The 14,359-nt window shown below is 34.1% G+C and overlaps 1 long non-coding RNA gene across 3 annotated transcripts; it reads right to left on the minus strand.

The window, feature by feature from the left end:
* Positions 1–7,716: 7,716 nt before the first annotated feature.
* Positions 7,717–13,096, minus strand: LOC132266616 (uncharacterized). 3 transcript variants are annotated; one of them, XR_009468651.1, is made up of 6 exons: positions 12,762–13,088; positions 12,363–12,527; positions 12,192–12,261; positions 9,506–9,575; positions 8,334–8,462; positions 7,735–7,992 (listed from the first exon to the last, which is right to left on the minus strand). It is a non-coding gene; the product is annotated as an uncharacterized LOC132266616 (long non-coding RNA). The 3 variants fall into 3 exon arrangements; XR_009468652.1 differs by having other exon boundaries at positions 7,717–7,992; positions 8,334–8,453; positions 9,506–12,261; positions 12,762–13,096; XR_009468650.1 differs by having other exon boundaries at positions 7,717–7,992; positions 9,506–12,261; positions 12,762–13,096.
* Between the last annotated feature and the right edge of the window lie 1,263 nt (positions 13,097–14,359).

Consider the following 14,359-nt stretch of genomic DNA (forward strand, 5'->3'; position numbering starts at 1 on the left):
AAAAGGAAAATACTTCGTAACCTTTAAAAAGATTAAATTGTTATTTCAGACTAATTTAAAAAGACTAAATTACCCCTACAACATTTTGTTAAATCATTATTTCAGAATGTAAAATTGAGTCGCTTTAAGGGCAAAACTATCATTAGAGTAAGTAAGACTATACATACCTAACTACTTCAAATATCCAAAGAGAGACCTAATTTCTTCAATTTAGAGAAAGAAGAGCTTACACTTAAAAGTGAGTTGGCACTTGGCACTAGGCCCGCTTTATTTACAAAAATAGTACTCCCTTGGTGTCAAAAAAGATGTCCTACTTTTCATTTTTGTCTGTCCCAAAATGAATGTCGTGTTTCACAATTCAAAATACTATTTTTTCTCATAATCCTAATTTACCCTTGTCTTGAATTTCTAAAAGAATAATGATACTTGCAACCATTTGTTGCACCCATTTGTTGCACTCAATGTTTCTGATTGGTTATTTATGCATAGTATATGTAAGTGGAGAACCCTACTTCTTTATTTATGCATAAATGGACCGATTAAAAGAAATAGGTCTGACAATTCATTATAACAAATCGCATAAATAAAGAAGTGGGACCCTTCACTTACATTTAATATGCATAAATAACCGATCAGAAATATTCGGTGCAACAAATCAATTCAACAAATCAGTGCAAGTATCATTACTCTTTCTATAAAAAATTAAAAATTGCATGTGGACCCACCATAAAAAGCTGGCAACATGAGATACATGCACTATAGAATAAACAAAGAAACAAACAGTTTTAAGACCCATGTGTGATAAACCCTTCCCTTGAGACTTTCTTCAAAGTCCCATATAAGAAAATGATTTCAATTTAATTACAGCATTTCTTAACTTTGACAAACCCATTTTTTTTCTTTCTTCGGACTATTAAATCCAAAGCAATAGTAAGATAGCGTAGAAATACCTAGATGAAAAAATAATGCAATTTATCAAAATCTATAGTTTCAGAAACAGAGTTGAGTTCATTTTTTTTTTTTCTGTTGAGTAGGCCTAGTTTGATTATTTCACGCACAAGAACTGATGAAATTGTTGTTCCATCACCAGCGGAATCATTTATTATTGAGTTACACATATTAGATGAATAAAATGGAAAGAGAAATCAACAGCGTGTGCCACTACAATGTTTATGGTGTGAAAGTACTTTGGTAAGGGACAATGTATTTGGTGTGAAAGTACGTTGGTAAGGGCTAATAATCTAATCTCATATATATATATATATATATATATATATATATATATATATATATATATATTTGCTTTAGAGAAAGAAAGAGGTGATATTTAAAAGTGAGTTGGCACTTAGCAGTAAGCTTTATCTACAAAAATAGTAATTAGTTAGCTCACATAACTTAGGTGAAGCGAATGAAGCTATATGTGTGTAACAACTAGTACTATAGATAGTTACATATTTAGAAATTTGATTTGATAGACAACAACCAGATTCACACGCATTGATTTGATAGACACTCTTATGCACTTGATATGTCACATCTTGAAGGCTTCTCGTCTATTATTTTGATATTAATTGTTCACCTCTTTCATATCTATTCATTGGAGGCATTACATATTTAAAAAATTGATTTGATAGACAATAACCAGATTCACACGCGATAGACACTCCTATGCACTTGATATATCACATCTTGAAGGCTTCTATCCAACAAAACCAATTCCCAAAGAACTCTACCAACAAAGTTAATGAGTAATGCCTCCAATGAACCGATATGAAAGAGGAAAACAATTTACAGAATATCAAAAAAATAGACTTCAGCAACAATTTGCAGAATGAATGGCATAAGGTCTCAAGAAAGAAGAGGAACCACTTGACTAATTGCTCACCAATCCCCAATCCTTTCCCACAACCCCTCACTAGTATAAACCATCAAGAGACTTCCACTTCAAATGGTCTTCTTCAACTTGCCTCTGAGATTATGAACTGTCCATCAGCAACAGGAATTTGTAAAAATTCCATGCCTTTCACTACAAATCTACTTGAACATTCATTGCATGCTGAGAATTCCAATACTTCTCAATTGGACATAACCACACAAAGGTTGTCTTCTGAATCACTGGAGCTAGTCTCAATGGTCAATGTGGAACCATTACTTCAGACTGACTGCCCAATGGGTTTAAATTTGGTTGTTGACTTATCAAGCCATAAAATGTCTGATTCACATGGAGCTATGCAAGTACCATCTACTGTCCTATCCTCAAATTCTTTTGCAGCATTGGCTAAGGCTCTAAACCCTAAGGATAACGTTGAAATCAATGATTGTTATGAGAGCAATGAATAAAAAGAAGATGATTTAACTTGTACCATTCAGGATACATCATACTCACCTATCATGAAGAAGGCCTCAAGCCTAGAAAGCCATCGCAGGGCAAACATTCCAAAATAAGTAGAAGGGCAAAAGTGATTAAGTCATGTTTGGCTAATGTGGCTACCATGAAAGGGTTTAGAAGGTTGCGTAAGCTCACTAGTTCTTCTCAATGAACTGGGGAGCATGGAATATTAGAGGGTTGAACTCCCCCTCAAACAAGTGGAGGCAAAGAATTTAATTATTGTTAAACTAAGGTTAATTGTGATAATGTGGATAATATACATAGAGCCATTGCTCCAAATTGGTATATTCAATGTAATTACAGTTTCTCTGTGCTGGGTAGAGTGTGGATCTTGTGGAATCCAGTGAAGATTTCTCTCCTTGCAATGTCACAAAACAGTCAATTGGTTAACTGCACTGTCATGCTCTTGGATTCTAATATCAAATGCTTGGCTTCGTTTATATATGCTACTAATACTGCTATTAAAAGGGAACCATTTTGGAGAAGTCTTGCAAGGCAAAATGATCCTGGAGTACCATGGACACTCATGGGAGATTTTAATGTCCTATTGCATGTGAATGAAACATTTAGTGGAGCTTCAAGGTGGACCCAAGGAATGGAAGATTTCAAAAATTGTTTGCATCATAATGAGTTGGAGGATATGAGATTTTTATGAATTTTCTTCACATGGACCAATAGCAGTTTGGGGTGTGCCAATATTTCAAGGAAATTTGATAGGGTTTTGATAAACCAAGCTTGGATGAATGTTTTCCCTAATGCAGCCTGTGAATTTTTGACCTATGGAATCTCTGACCATTCACCAATGGTGGCCAAATTATGAATTCAAAGGCAAAAGAGGAACCTTCCATTCAGATTCTTTAATTTCTGGGCTGCTAACTCTAAGTTTTTGGACATTGTTCAACAAGGATGGCATACACATGTCCAAGGTATAAAAATGTTTTTAGTCACACAGAGATTGAGAGCCTTGAAACAACCACTTAAGCTGCTGAACAAGAACGATTATGGGGATATTTCTTCAAGAGTTGCTGCTTGTAGAGATGAATTGTAATACCCCTAATTTCAAAAGGATAGTCATAGTATTTAATTTATTATTTAATTTGCAGTTTATTTATTATCGTGCAGGATAGTCCTGGTATTTAATTTATTGTTTAATTTGCAGTTTTAGTTATTGTCATGCACATGTGTCATTTTGTTGCTTTAATTGTGGTTATTATTTAATGGTTTTCATTGTTGTGATTTAATTAAATTTACTTATTGAATTGTTCTAATTTAATTAAGTTAATTATAGTTAATTATTTTGGTTGTTTTAATTGAATTAATTTACTTAAAGTTACCGGTTTAACTGTTTAATTTAATTGTTTAAATGGACTTGATTTAGTTTAAGTTAATTCGTTAATTATTTTTCAACGTGACTGTGTATAGCTTTTCATTGGGTTTACAGTTTACATAGGCAGCTGACATTGAATATAACCTAGTTTTCTTTATGGGCCGAGCAAATCAAATTAGGGTTTAAGGGAGCCTAGGATTAGGGTGGCCTATAAATATACACCTAAGTTGTCTGCCTAGGGTTTTAGAATTAAATTACGACATAGTAAGGTTGAGAAAGGTTTTGGAGACGGATGGGAAAGAATAGAGAACAAACAAAGGATTCGCCGGAGAATTGAGACGGACATCGGTGTAAGGCAAGTTCTATCCTTACTCTCTCCTTTAGGCTTCGTGTTCTTTGCATTCCTAAATACTTCTAGGATTGTTTTAATCAATGAAAACACTATCTGTTTATACTAAAACTTGGATTATCACAGTATGTGTGCTTGCTTGCAAAACCTATTAAAACGTGTTATTTGCTTGTTTAATTCTCTGTTTAAACCTATGCATGGAATGTAATAAAGACTTAAACATGGACTGGGAAGCTACTGGGATGGAGTTACAACTTCTGGGAACCATAGCATAGGGCAGAGAAGTTGTAGAAGGCGTCTGAAGAAGAGGGAAGACGAAGAGACGAGGCAAAGAGGGAGAGAGCCGGCTCTCCCTTGGAGAGAGAACCTGCTCCTTTGATGTGGAGGTGGCTCCCAAGTGTGGGAGCTGGCTCCAAGGCCTAAAGGAGGCGGATCCACTTTTTGGAGACGTCTCCTTGCTGAGTTTTTGATTTTTTCTTCGTTTCTAGTCAATTTTTGCATGCAGTGGTTGATTCTGGAGTTTTCAGTTGAGTTCAGGATTGAATATGAAAGTTCTAATTGATGTATATGGTTAGATTGAGGCTCTAGATGTGGTGTTAAATAAGTCTATGTGCTTAGAATAGTTTAGACCATAAAGAATTAATCAGACAGTTTCACTGTGTTTAAAAATTGGAAAGCTAGTAATGTTTAACTCTCTCTGAATTAGTAATCTTCTGAGACGAATGATATAATTGTAACATGTTTAACTGTATATCATGATCATGTCTCTGAATTACAACTGTTCTGAATGAGTTAGTGTTGAATAATATTAAGAGTTAAATCAACTTAGCATTACCGAATTTTGGGGAAACACTATAGATTAAGTATGTCTATAAGCATACTGTAATTCTGTTTTTGATGTTTTCATGATTACAGTTAGTATCAATTGTTGGAGGTATGAACTTAGTTGATATTTATTTTAATATCTGTAATATTAACTGCTGACTGTTGAACGCTATTAAGATTTAAACTTAATAGTATACCGGATTTATAGAACTGCATGTTCTGAGCATGCTTATATATATACTTTTACTCAATTTATCGATACTTACATTACTACTGTTGGTATCAATTATTGGATGTACGAATTTAGTTGATAATTACTTTAGTCATCTGTATTATCAACTGCTGGATGGTTGGAGTATGCACCGGTATGGGACGGTGGCATACTAGGGACGATTTGGATTCAAAATACCAAAACCTACCTACTCTGGATTTAGGAATGGATTAACCAAAAGTTAAGTCCTATTAAATTGTAAGGTCATGGAAACAACTAGTTGAGCGGCACTACTAGGATACAGGATAGATTTTAAATAAATTGTTATGGTACCACGATATAAGCTTGAGTCTCAGGATCGATGGTTAGGGAGCGTATATGCATTTGGATGCATAGCTGGATACGATGGTTAGAGGTGTACCCTGTTTAGGCTTAGGTACACATGCCCACTTCTTGTGCGTTTTAACATGTTACCTCTATTTAGGTTGAGACCGGCTTGTAGTCCAGTGAGAGTCCTTTAGTGTGACTATATATATATTTACGGACTATTAGTTATTGTTGAATTGTTTAGGGTGTACATGCGTATCGGGCCTCTGTTTGGATTGTAGTAGTATAGAACTTGCGCGTGGGCCTGACCCACTTCTATTTTTCAGGTACACGACAGTTCCAGACTTAGACGTGTTCGTGCTGAGCAGAGGTTTCTACTCACTCTACCGACGACGTATGATTTCTCTCCATAGCTTATGTCAGGATGTTCTTTCAGTTGTTTTATTTCAGTTTGGATTTTTATTAGGGGTCCACTAGAGATGGATTCCCTAGTTGTTTACTTTTTGGAGGTTTTGGATTATTGGGATTTAAGTATTTTAATTTTAAAGATTATGTTTTAGTATTATTTTTAGCTTTTAATATTTATTCATATTTCATTTTGTCATCTGTGTTCATTAGAAATATTAATTGTTTGATATTCCCTCGAGTTCAAGCCTGGGCCTGATCAACCCGTGTCTTGGATCTGAGGGGTATCGCATGAATTGATTCAATGCCAAACAAGCCTGGATCTTAATCCAATTGATGATCTACTGAGGCTTAATTAGAAAGACATTGCAAAGAGATTTAATGAGCTTTGCTTGGCTGAGGAGAAGTTTTTTAAGTAAAAAGCTCAGATTCATTGGTTGAAGGTTGGGAATCAAAACACAGCATTCTTTATGAAATCTTTTTCATCCAAAGCAAACAAGAGAAAGATTGTCTCAATTAAGGACTCTAATGGCAATACTGTCCAAGGTTTGAAGCTGCAGAGGGAATTTATCAGACACTTTTAAAGCTTACTTGGCCAGAACTACAACCAGTACACATGTATGTTCTCCTTCTCTTCCTTTATCTCCGAGTCTGTCCCATCCCACCTATTACCATAACTCACTGAAATTCCAACAGACTTGGAGATTCAAAGCTGTATTCTTTCCTTCCACCCTCATAAAAGCTCTGGACCTGATGACTTTAATTCTTGTTTCTTTAAGCATGCTTGGATAATTGTTGGCCAAGACATCACTGCTGTAATAAGGGATTTCTTTATCTCTAGAGGGTTTGTCAACTAATTTGATGGATTATTCTTATACTTGATGGATTATTCTTATACTGATGAGCAAGCTGCAATGTGAGGCTTTTAGGCATGTTCTAATCAGTGGCACTCTAAGGTATTCCACTGGGATGTCAGCTTGTTCAATACCAAGTAATGAGATAATAACTTTCCTGAGTGTGAGTCTCAACTCCAAAGAGAAAAACTGAGCTTTTGTTTAGGTTTACCTCAAGACCTGACATGCAACAGAAGTGGTCAAGGGTATATTTAAGAACTGAGACTGAAGAAATGTCCCCATGACAAAACAAGAACAAGTCATCAGCATATGACAGGTGGGTGATCTTTAAATCCTTGTATCTCCAGTGATGCTTGAAGGTGTGAACTCTGTCCACAAAATTCTTGATAATGGAAGAAAGGGCATCCATTGCAATAACAAAGGGGAAAGGTGACCCTTGTCTCAACCCTCTTTTCCCTTTGAAATACCCCTTAAACTCTACATTAAGAGCTACAGTGAAGGATGGTGAGGTTAAGCATGCTTCAATAAGTGAAATAAATTTCTCTGGGAAATGATGGAGAGTGAGACAGTTGAGCATGAAGTCCCATTTGATAGAGTCAAAAGCTTTCTTCAGGTCAATTTTGATGGCATATCTTGCTGGCTTGGACTGCTTGTGGTACACCCTTACACTACAAGAAAAATGACTTTTTACCACAGTGGAAAAGCCTTTCTATCACGGTTTTGAACTGTGGTAGAAACAGCCGTGGTAGAAAGTCTCGACTTTCTACCACGGTGCAAAACCGTGGTAGAAAGACGTTCTTTCTACCAGGGTTCCCCACCGTGGTAGAAAATTTATTTTCTACCACGGTTCCCCATCGTGGTAGAAAGTCTTTTTTTCTACCACGGTGAGAAACCGCAGTAGAAAAGTAGACTTTATACTACGGTGCATAACCGTAGTAGTAAGTGTTATATAATTTTTTTTTAAAAATAATAGTTTAGCCCTTATGAAGGATTTTTTTTTTTAAAAAAAAAAAAAAAACTACTACTAGCCTAACAAAACCCTAAATAAAAATAAAATAACATCATAACCAAAATAATTTACAACTCATATATATATAACCAATTCCAAATCATTGTTTTATACAAAAATTAACCATATAAAAATTTGAAAGAAGTACATGATCCACACCTTATATATTTTACTTAACCAAATTAAAACAAAAATTCTTCATATCTTCTTGCAACTTCTTCTTCATGAACTATACAAAAAATATAGCGGCAACAAAAAAAGTAACTGCACCCGTAACTCGCAATCCTAGCTTTGACCTACAAAGATAATTGAGGTAAGAGAATTAATGTAAAACAAGTTGTAAAGTTGCCAAAATTAAACAAAGCAAAGCAAGCATTATAATAAAGGTACTTTGAAAGATCTACTCTTCGTCTTAACTCAAGCAAAACAAGTATTAACATGGTCTTAACTCAAGCAAAGCAAGTTCAGTGTGTCAAGGAAATAATCCCAAAGCAAGTATTAACATGTACAAGTACTTTTGAATCAAGTCCAAGTTACGAAAGTTTAGTATTTCAGCTTCTTCCATTTGTCAGCCGAGTCAAATCTCTGAAACTAGAGAATTGGATTCTTGAGGAGCTGTTTAAAAAAGATGGTCTACCTTGTATGATTAATGTGGAAAACTTGGATATACAAGGTTGTTGTAAAAACAACAACATAAAATTCCTGCACTGGCCTTCTTTCTGGGAAGATTGCCTAATCTGAAGACGTTGAGTGTGAGCTGCATAGACTGCATTCAATTAACACACAAATCAACAACACCAGTATCTGATTTAGACTACTGGGAATCTCAAGATCTTGAATTTCTACCTTTTATGAAGACAGCAAAGATTGAGATTACAAAGAGGAATTTGAAATTGGACTCGTACAATATTTGATAAAGCAAGCAAAATCACAAGAGAAGATGATAGTCATTTTATCCCAAAAGGAAATTGGGAGAGCAGTTGATCAGATTGTGGAAAAGTTAATAAGATTCAGTAAGAGTTTTAATGAAGGAGCACTACATTTTGTCTTAAAATAAGAAGCTAATATCTGAAACTAGAGAAATGGATTCTTGAGGAGTTGACCTGACTGACCTAATTGGCTTATGAACATGATTTGTTGATACTTTTTTTTTTTTAAGCTTATTAATGCAAGTGGGCTTCAGAATTCGGATATATATGCAAGTAATGAAATTCCATATAACAGGTAATATGATCAAGTTCAGGCCAGGTGATTTGACACGGATCAAGTCCAATATGCCACTCAAAATGCTCATAACTAACACCAGAGTTAAGGACATCTTAAAGGCTTAGGCATCCTATCCGCCCGTAGTTAGAGATAAGAAGTCACTTATCTAATATATATACCAATGATGAAAATCTACTGGTAGAGAGTACAGAAATGGAATTACAAAAATGGAAGCAAAGGAAGATGCTGGTTTTATCAGCTTCAGTGTGCTCTGTGCAATGAAGAATTAAAATAATATAAAATATGATATTAATCTTGCTTTGGAGAGCTTTAAGTGGTGGGATAATTTGGATTAAACGTGGCCCAACTAAAGGTTTGAGTTTTGGTTTTGTATACTTCTGAACCACTAAAACTAACAAAATAGTAAAAAATACAGAAACCCATTATAAGTTAAGCCTAAATATAGAGAACCCTTCCACTAAAATCCCCAAAAGACATGAAACAACAAAGTAGATGATCCAGAAAGCAAGAGAAAATGAAGGAAAAAATTACCCAAAAAAAAAAAAATTAAAGGAGAAAAAAAAAAAGGAAAGAGTGAAGTACCTGATTCAACTTAATCAGCTGAAGCCATTCAGAAATCTTCCCAAGAGACCTCCAAAGATTTAATAAAACCCTAAAATTCAAAAGTAAAAAATTTTGCGTTTGATCTAGTCCATGAGGATTAGCAATAAAAATAAAATCCAATTCTAATTCTCTTAACAACAACGAATAGTCAGAATCCATTGTAACGTATATTGTTAAAATCTTTGCAAGGCTTCTTTATTTTATTTCCTTTTCTTTTACTTCCCCTCTCTTCTTCTAAGGCTATAAAAGAATTGTTAGGATTTGTCAAAAGACATAAACAGTAGTAGATAAACATCAATTGCAATTGAGACTAACACGAGAGATTCAAATGGAAAACAACTTGAAATCCTGTAAAATTTATCATATGTATCATTAGAGCTACAAAATCTAACATGAATCCATAAACATATAAAAGGAAAAAAAAAAAAAAAAGCAATCCAAAAGGGACCATAACAATCGAATCCATTTTATAAAACAACTAAAATTTAGGTAACTTGATTAGAAAATACTAATTGATTATTTTTAGTAGTTCACTCTCAAAATACTAATAGAACTACTTTCACACATAAAGCCAACTGTTGCTACCAAGACTACTGCTACGACTTAAGCAACTACTTCAACACACTTAACAACCATAGAAACATTAATTGTTGATGCCTTAGCTAAAAAATAAAAATTGAAACATCAAAAATAAAAAAATAAAAAGAAGAGGAAGAAAAGAAAAGTTACAAAGAAAAGCTAGCACTAAGTAGGTAGAACTCACAAGAGAAGGAAAAAAAAATAAAAAATCACCAGAAACCAGAATAAAAAGTCTCATCCAGACAATAAGAAAATTTTAAATTAGTTGAATAATAATACCATTTCATCTTTCAACAAGTATATCCCTTGCGGCTCGTTGCGTGTATAGCAACATTTTCTTAGCTCTCAAGTATTTAAATTTTTTTGCTTCATTCCTAGAAAACAAATAAGTTGTTTAATTTAATATAAAATAAAAATTGCAAAAGTTGTTATACTATGTTCTTACAATAGTCTCTTGAGAACATTATTGCCAATGTTCCATTGACTTAGCATTGTCAGGCTTCAAGAGGGGGGTGGCAAATGCAGAGTAACCATTTTGTCCAACAATTCTTACGTCTTTTATTACTTTCATTCTATAAAGACGCACATACTCTCCATGTATCTTTCATATTATAATCATCTATAACATATTTTTGCTTCATTATCATAAAGGAGAAACAAATATTAAACCATAAAGAATAAGTAACATTATCTAAATATATTTACAAGATAAGGGAGATTATGAAATGAAGAATAAGGAAATATTGGAATAATAAATTAATACTAATTACATTTTTTTGATAAATTAATACTAAATACATATATTAAAAAAAGCCTCATTTATAGAGTTTGCTAGCTTTTACATCAACCCTATCATGTGCGTAGATGCCTAAAGATACATTACATAGAGGTGTACTCTACAAGCCTTTTGAGAAAGAGACAATGATCTTGAATAATTCTTGATCTAAATTGACTTATAATAATTAATTATACATAAAAACTAATCGGACTACCTATGTGTTGGTGGCTTTGAATTTTAACTCCTAAATTCCTAGTTAAAGATTTAAGATTATGGAAAGAAGAAATAGAATATGTGTGTGTATATATATGTATGTAATATGTATATACACACATAACACTAGATCAAACTTAGAAGAAGTAATTTAAATATGTAGAGAATGCTATCATTAACAATGGTTGGAATTTGAATAACTAACCAACAAATGATTTTCACACGTCACCCATTATGGCAAAGAAATATTAATTAATGTAAAACACTTATCTATTACGTTGGATTATGATTTATAAATGTATTCAAATGAACACTTGCTTGTTGCTCATTGTTATCTTTGGAGTCTAGGAGATAAAAGAAAGCTTTTTAAGGTTATCCTTTCCAACTTTTCTTTTTCTTATACACTTTGTTTTCTTCTGCTTAACGAAGTATACCTCTAAAATCACATGTTTTTGACTCATTTTGACAAATCCATTAAGAGAATAATAATCCACATCAATGGAGCACTGCTTATTTAATTTGCTTTAAAACTGAGGTCCACATTCCACAATGATGAGCAGCAAATTAAGATAAATATGTTGATGAAACCTATATGCTACACACTCAGTCCAACAAGAAATGATTGAACTATTGCCTACTTTGGGGTCCAGGGTAGGCTAAGAGGTCTCCATCTAATTTAATTTTTTAAAAATTGCTAAAATTTGAAGAAATTTTACCATAGTATTGGTTATCTAATTTCAAATGATTTAGCGACGTTAAATAAATAAAATCTAAAGATCCTAATCCACCAAAATCCAAACTTGTTCTCAAATTTTTTATAAGCATTTGATATCAAATTTTTTGGATTTCTATGATGAGACTAATCCTAAAAGCCTCGTAAACTGATCCAACAAGTCCACCATCAAATACTTATATATGTTTTTTCTTTTTTTCAAAGCAAACGAGCATAGATTAATGACGAAAAGAAATAAAATCCAATTGAAATATGTTCAATATATACACACACATACATATACATATGTGTGTGTTAGCGAGTGTGTGTGAAAAAGGAATCAAGAGGAAGGAATTGAACAGAAAAAGTTACGGTTTGCTTACTGATCAGACAAAGGAATCTGAGCCGTGTGTTATCATTTAGGGCTCAAGACTTGCTTCGATTGATGGCAAACTAGCGGAGGTTTGATCAAAAGTGTATCAGTCTTTAATGAACAATACCACAAATATAAAATACGCATATATTTCAGATTCATCAACACCAAAAGTACCTACTTCAAGAGTTAGAAAGTGACCAGAGGCTGAGACAATGGTAAAAAGCCCCAATTGTTTCCAACCGTCTAGTTATTGCCGCTACACTAGAAATTGGGAAGAGAAAGGTTCTGGTTTCATCAAGGAGGGAAAGAGGAACTGTTGAATCATCTACCGGTACTAGTGCATCTGAAAAGAAAAATACATATCCACTGCACAGATGAATCTAATCGTACAAAAATAACACTACAGATGCACAAATCATCTCAAAACAACAGATCTGGACATATATATAATAAATTTTAACATATGAATATACATAGTCATAGGAGCAAAAAAACTTTTCAGATTCAAACAAAGAACAATATGAAAATCTATAGAAACCCTAGGAGATGCTGAGAAAGAGAAGCAGAGAGAACTAACCTTTCACAGATGAAGAAGAATCGAAGACTCAGAAAGCTCTCTCGCTGGCCGACCTCAGAAGGAGAGAGAGTGTGTTTTGTAGAGCGAGAAAGTGAATGAGAGAGAGTGTTTTGCTTCATCATCCTTAGGGGCTTCGATCGGTCGCTTGGAGAGAAAGAGGGTTTTGATGGGAAGAAACACTTCTCTGTCTAAGCCGCACCGTGTACAAGATCGATATGTTTTGTGTGAAATTTCTGTGTGGATTGTATACAATATTTTATTTTTTATTTTTTCTTAATTAAACTAGCGGAATAAGACCCGCCTAAAATAATTCACTTTCTACCACAGTCTTAAAATAATTGTGGTAGAAAGACCCGCTTAAATTATATTAAAAATAATTCACTTTCTACCACCATTATAATACCCGTGGTAAAAGAACATACTTTCTATCACGGTTATTTTAAAACCGTGGTAGAAAGACCAGCTTAAATTATATTAAAAATAATTCACTTTCTATCACGGTTATTTAATAACCGTGGTAAAAGAATACATTTCCTACCACAATTATTTTAAAACCGTGGTAAAAAAATCTTTCTACCACGGTTAATGAAAGTATATTCTTTTACCACGGTTTTAAAATAATCGTGGTAGAAAGTATAATCTTTCTACCACTGTTTCTTTAAAACCGTGGTAAAAAAAGCGTGGTAGAAAACTATTTTTCTTGTAGTGTTAGAAACTCATATATGAGTAGTATAAGGTATGTTCTGCCATGGATGAAAGCTGATTGGGATGGATCAATGATGACAGGCAGTGTTTGTTGCAGCTTCATTGCAAGTAGTTTAGCAATGGATTTATAGATGGTGTTTACACAAGAGATTAGCTTGTAATCATGTAGAGATGTGGAGTTTTGTCATTTTGGAACCAAGCAGATGTAAGTATTATTTACCTCCCCCAAAGTTTCCCATTCTTAAAGAACTCAGCAATGGCAAGAGTGACGGATCTTCCAACAATATCCCAAGCTTTATGGTAAAAGAGGGTATTATATCCATCTAGCCCTGGTGCTTTGCTTGTGTTAAGGTTCAACATGTAATTCTGTATATCCATGTGGGGTGGTGGTTCATCAAGGAAACAGTGGAAGTGTGTGGGCAGTTGAGCTATGATAAATGGTGAAAGGTCATTAATATGATGAGTGCTTGTGGGTGTGGTCCTAAGTAGATTCTGGAAGTGTGCCACAACCTCAATCTTGATATCTTCCTTGTCATAGAGAGTGTGGCCTGAGTCAGTTAAGAGTGAGAGTACTTTGTTCCTGTTAACCCTTGAGTAAACTGATTTGTGGAAGAAACTTGAATTGCAGTCCCCTAGTCTTAACCAGGACATTTTTAACTTTTATCTAAGGATATCCTCTTATATATTGCATAGCCTTAGGAGCTCAGTGGTAAGTGCTTTCTCTAGCTATCAAAGGTTGTGGTCACTAGGTGTGTTGTCTAAATCCATTTGGCAAGCACTCAGCTCCAGCCTCACAGCTTGCAACTTTGAGTCTACCTCAGAAAATTCCTTCTTGCAGTTTGATCTCAGCACCTGCTTTAGTAGTTTTTGTTTTTGGACCACCTGAAACATAG

This window comes from Cornus florida, unplaced genomic scaffold (genome assembly GCF_030987335.1).
Source record: "Cornus florida cultivar Cherokee Brave unplaced genomic scaffold, ASM3098733v1 CherokeeBrave_3.0.0_Hap2_Chr07, whole genome shotgun sequence".
NCBI lineage: Eukaryota > Viridiplantae > Streptophyta > Magnoliopsida > Cornales > Cornaceae > Cornus > Cornus florida.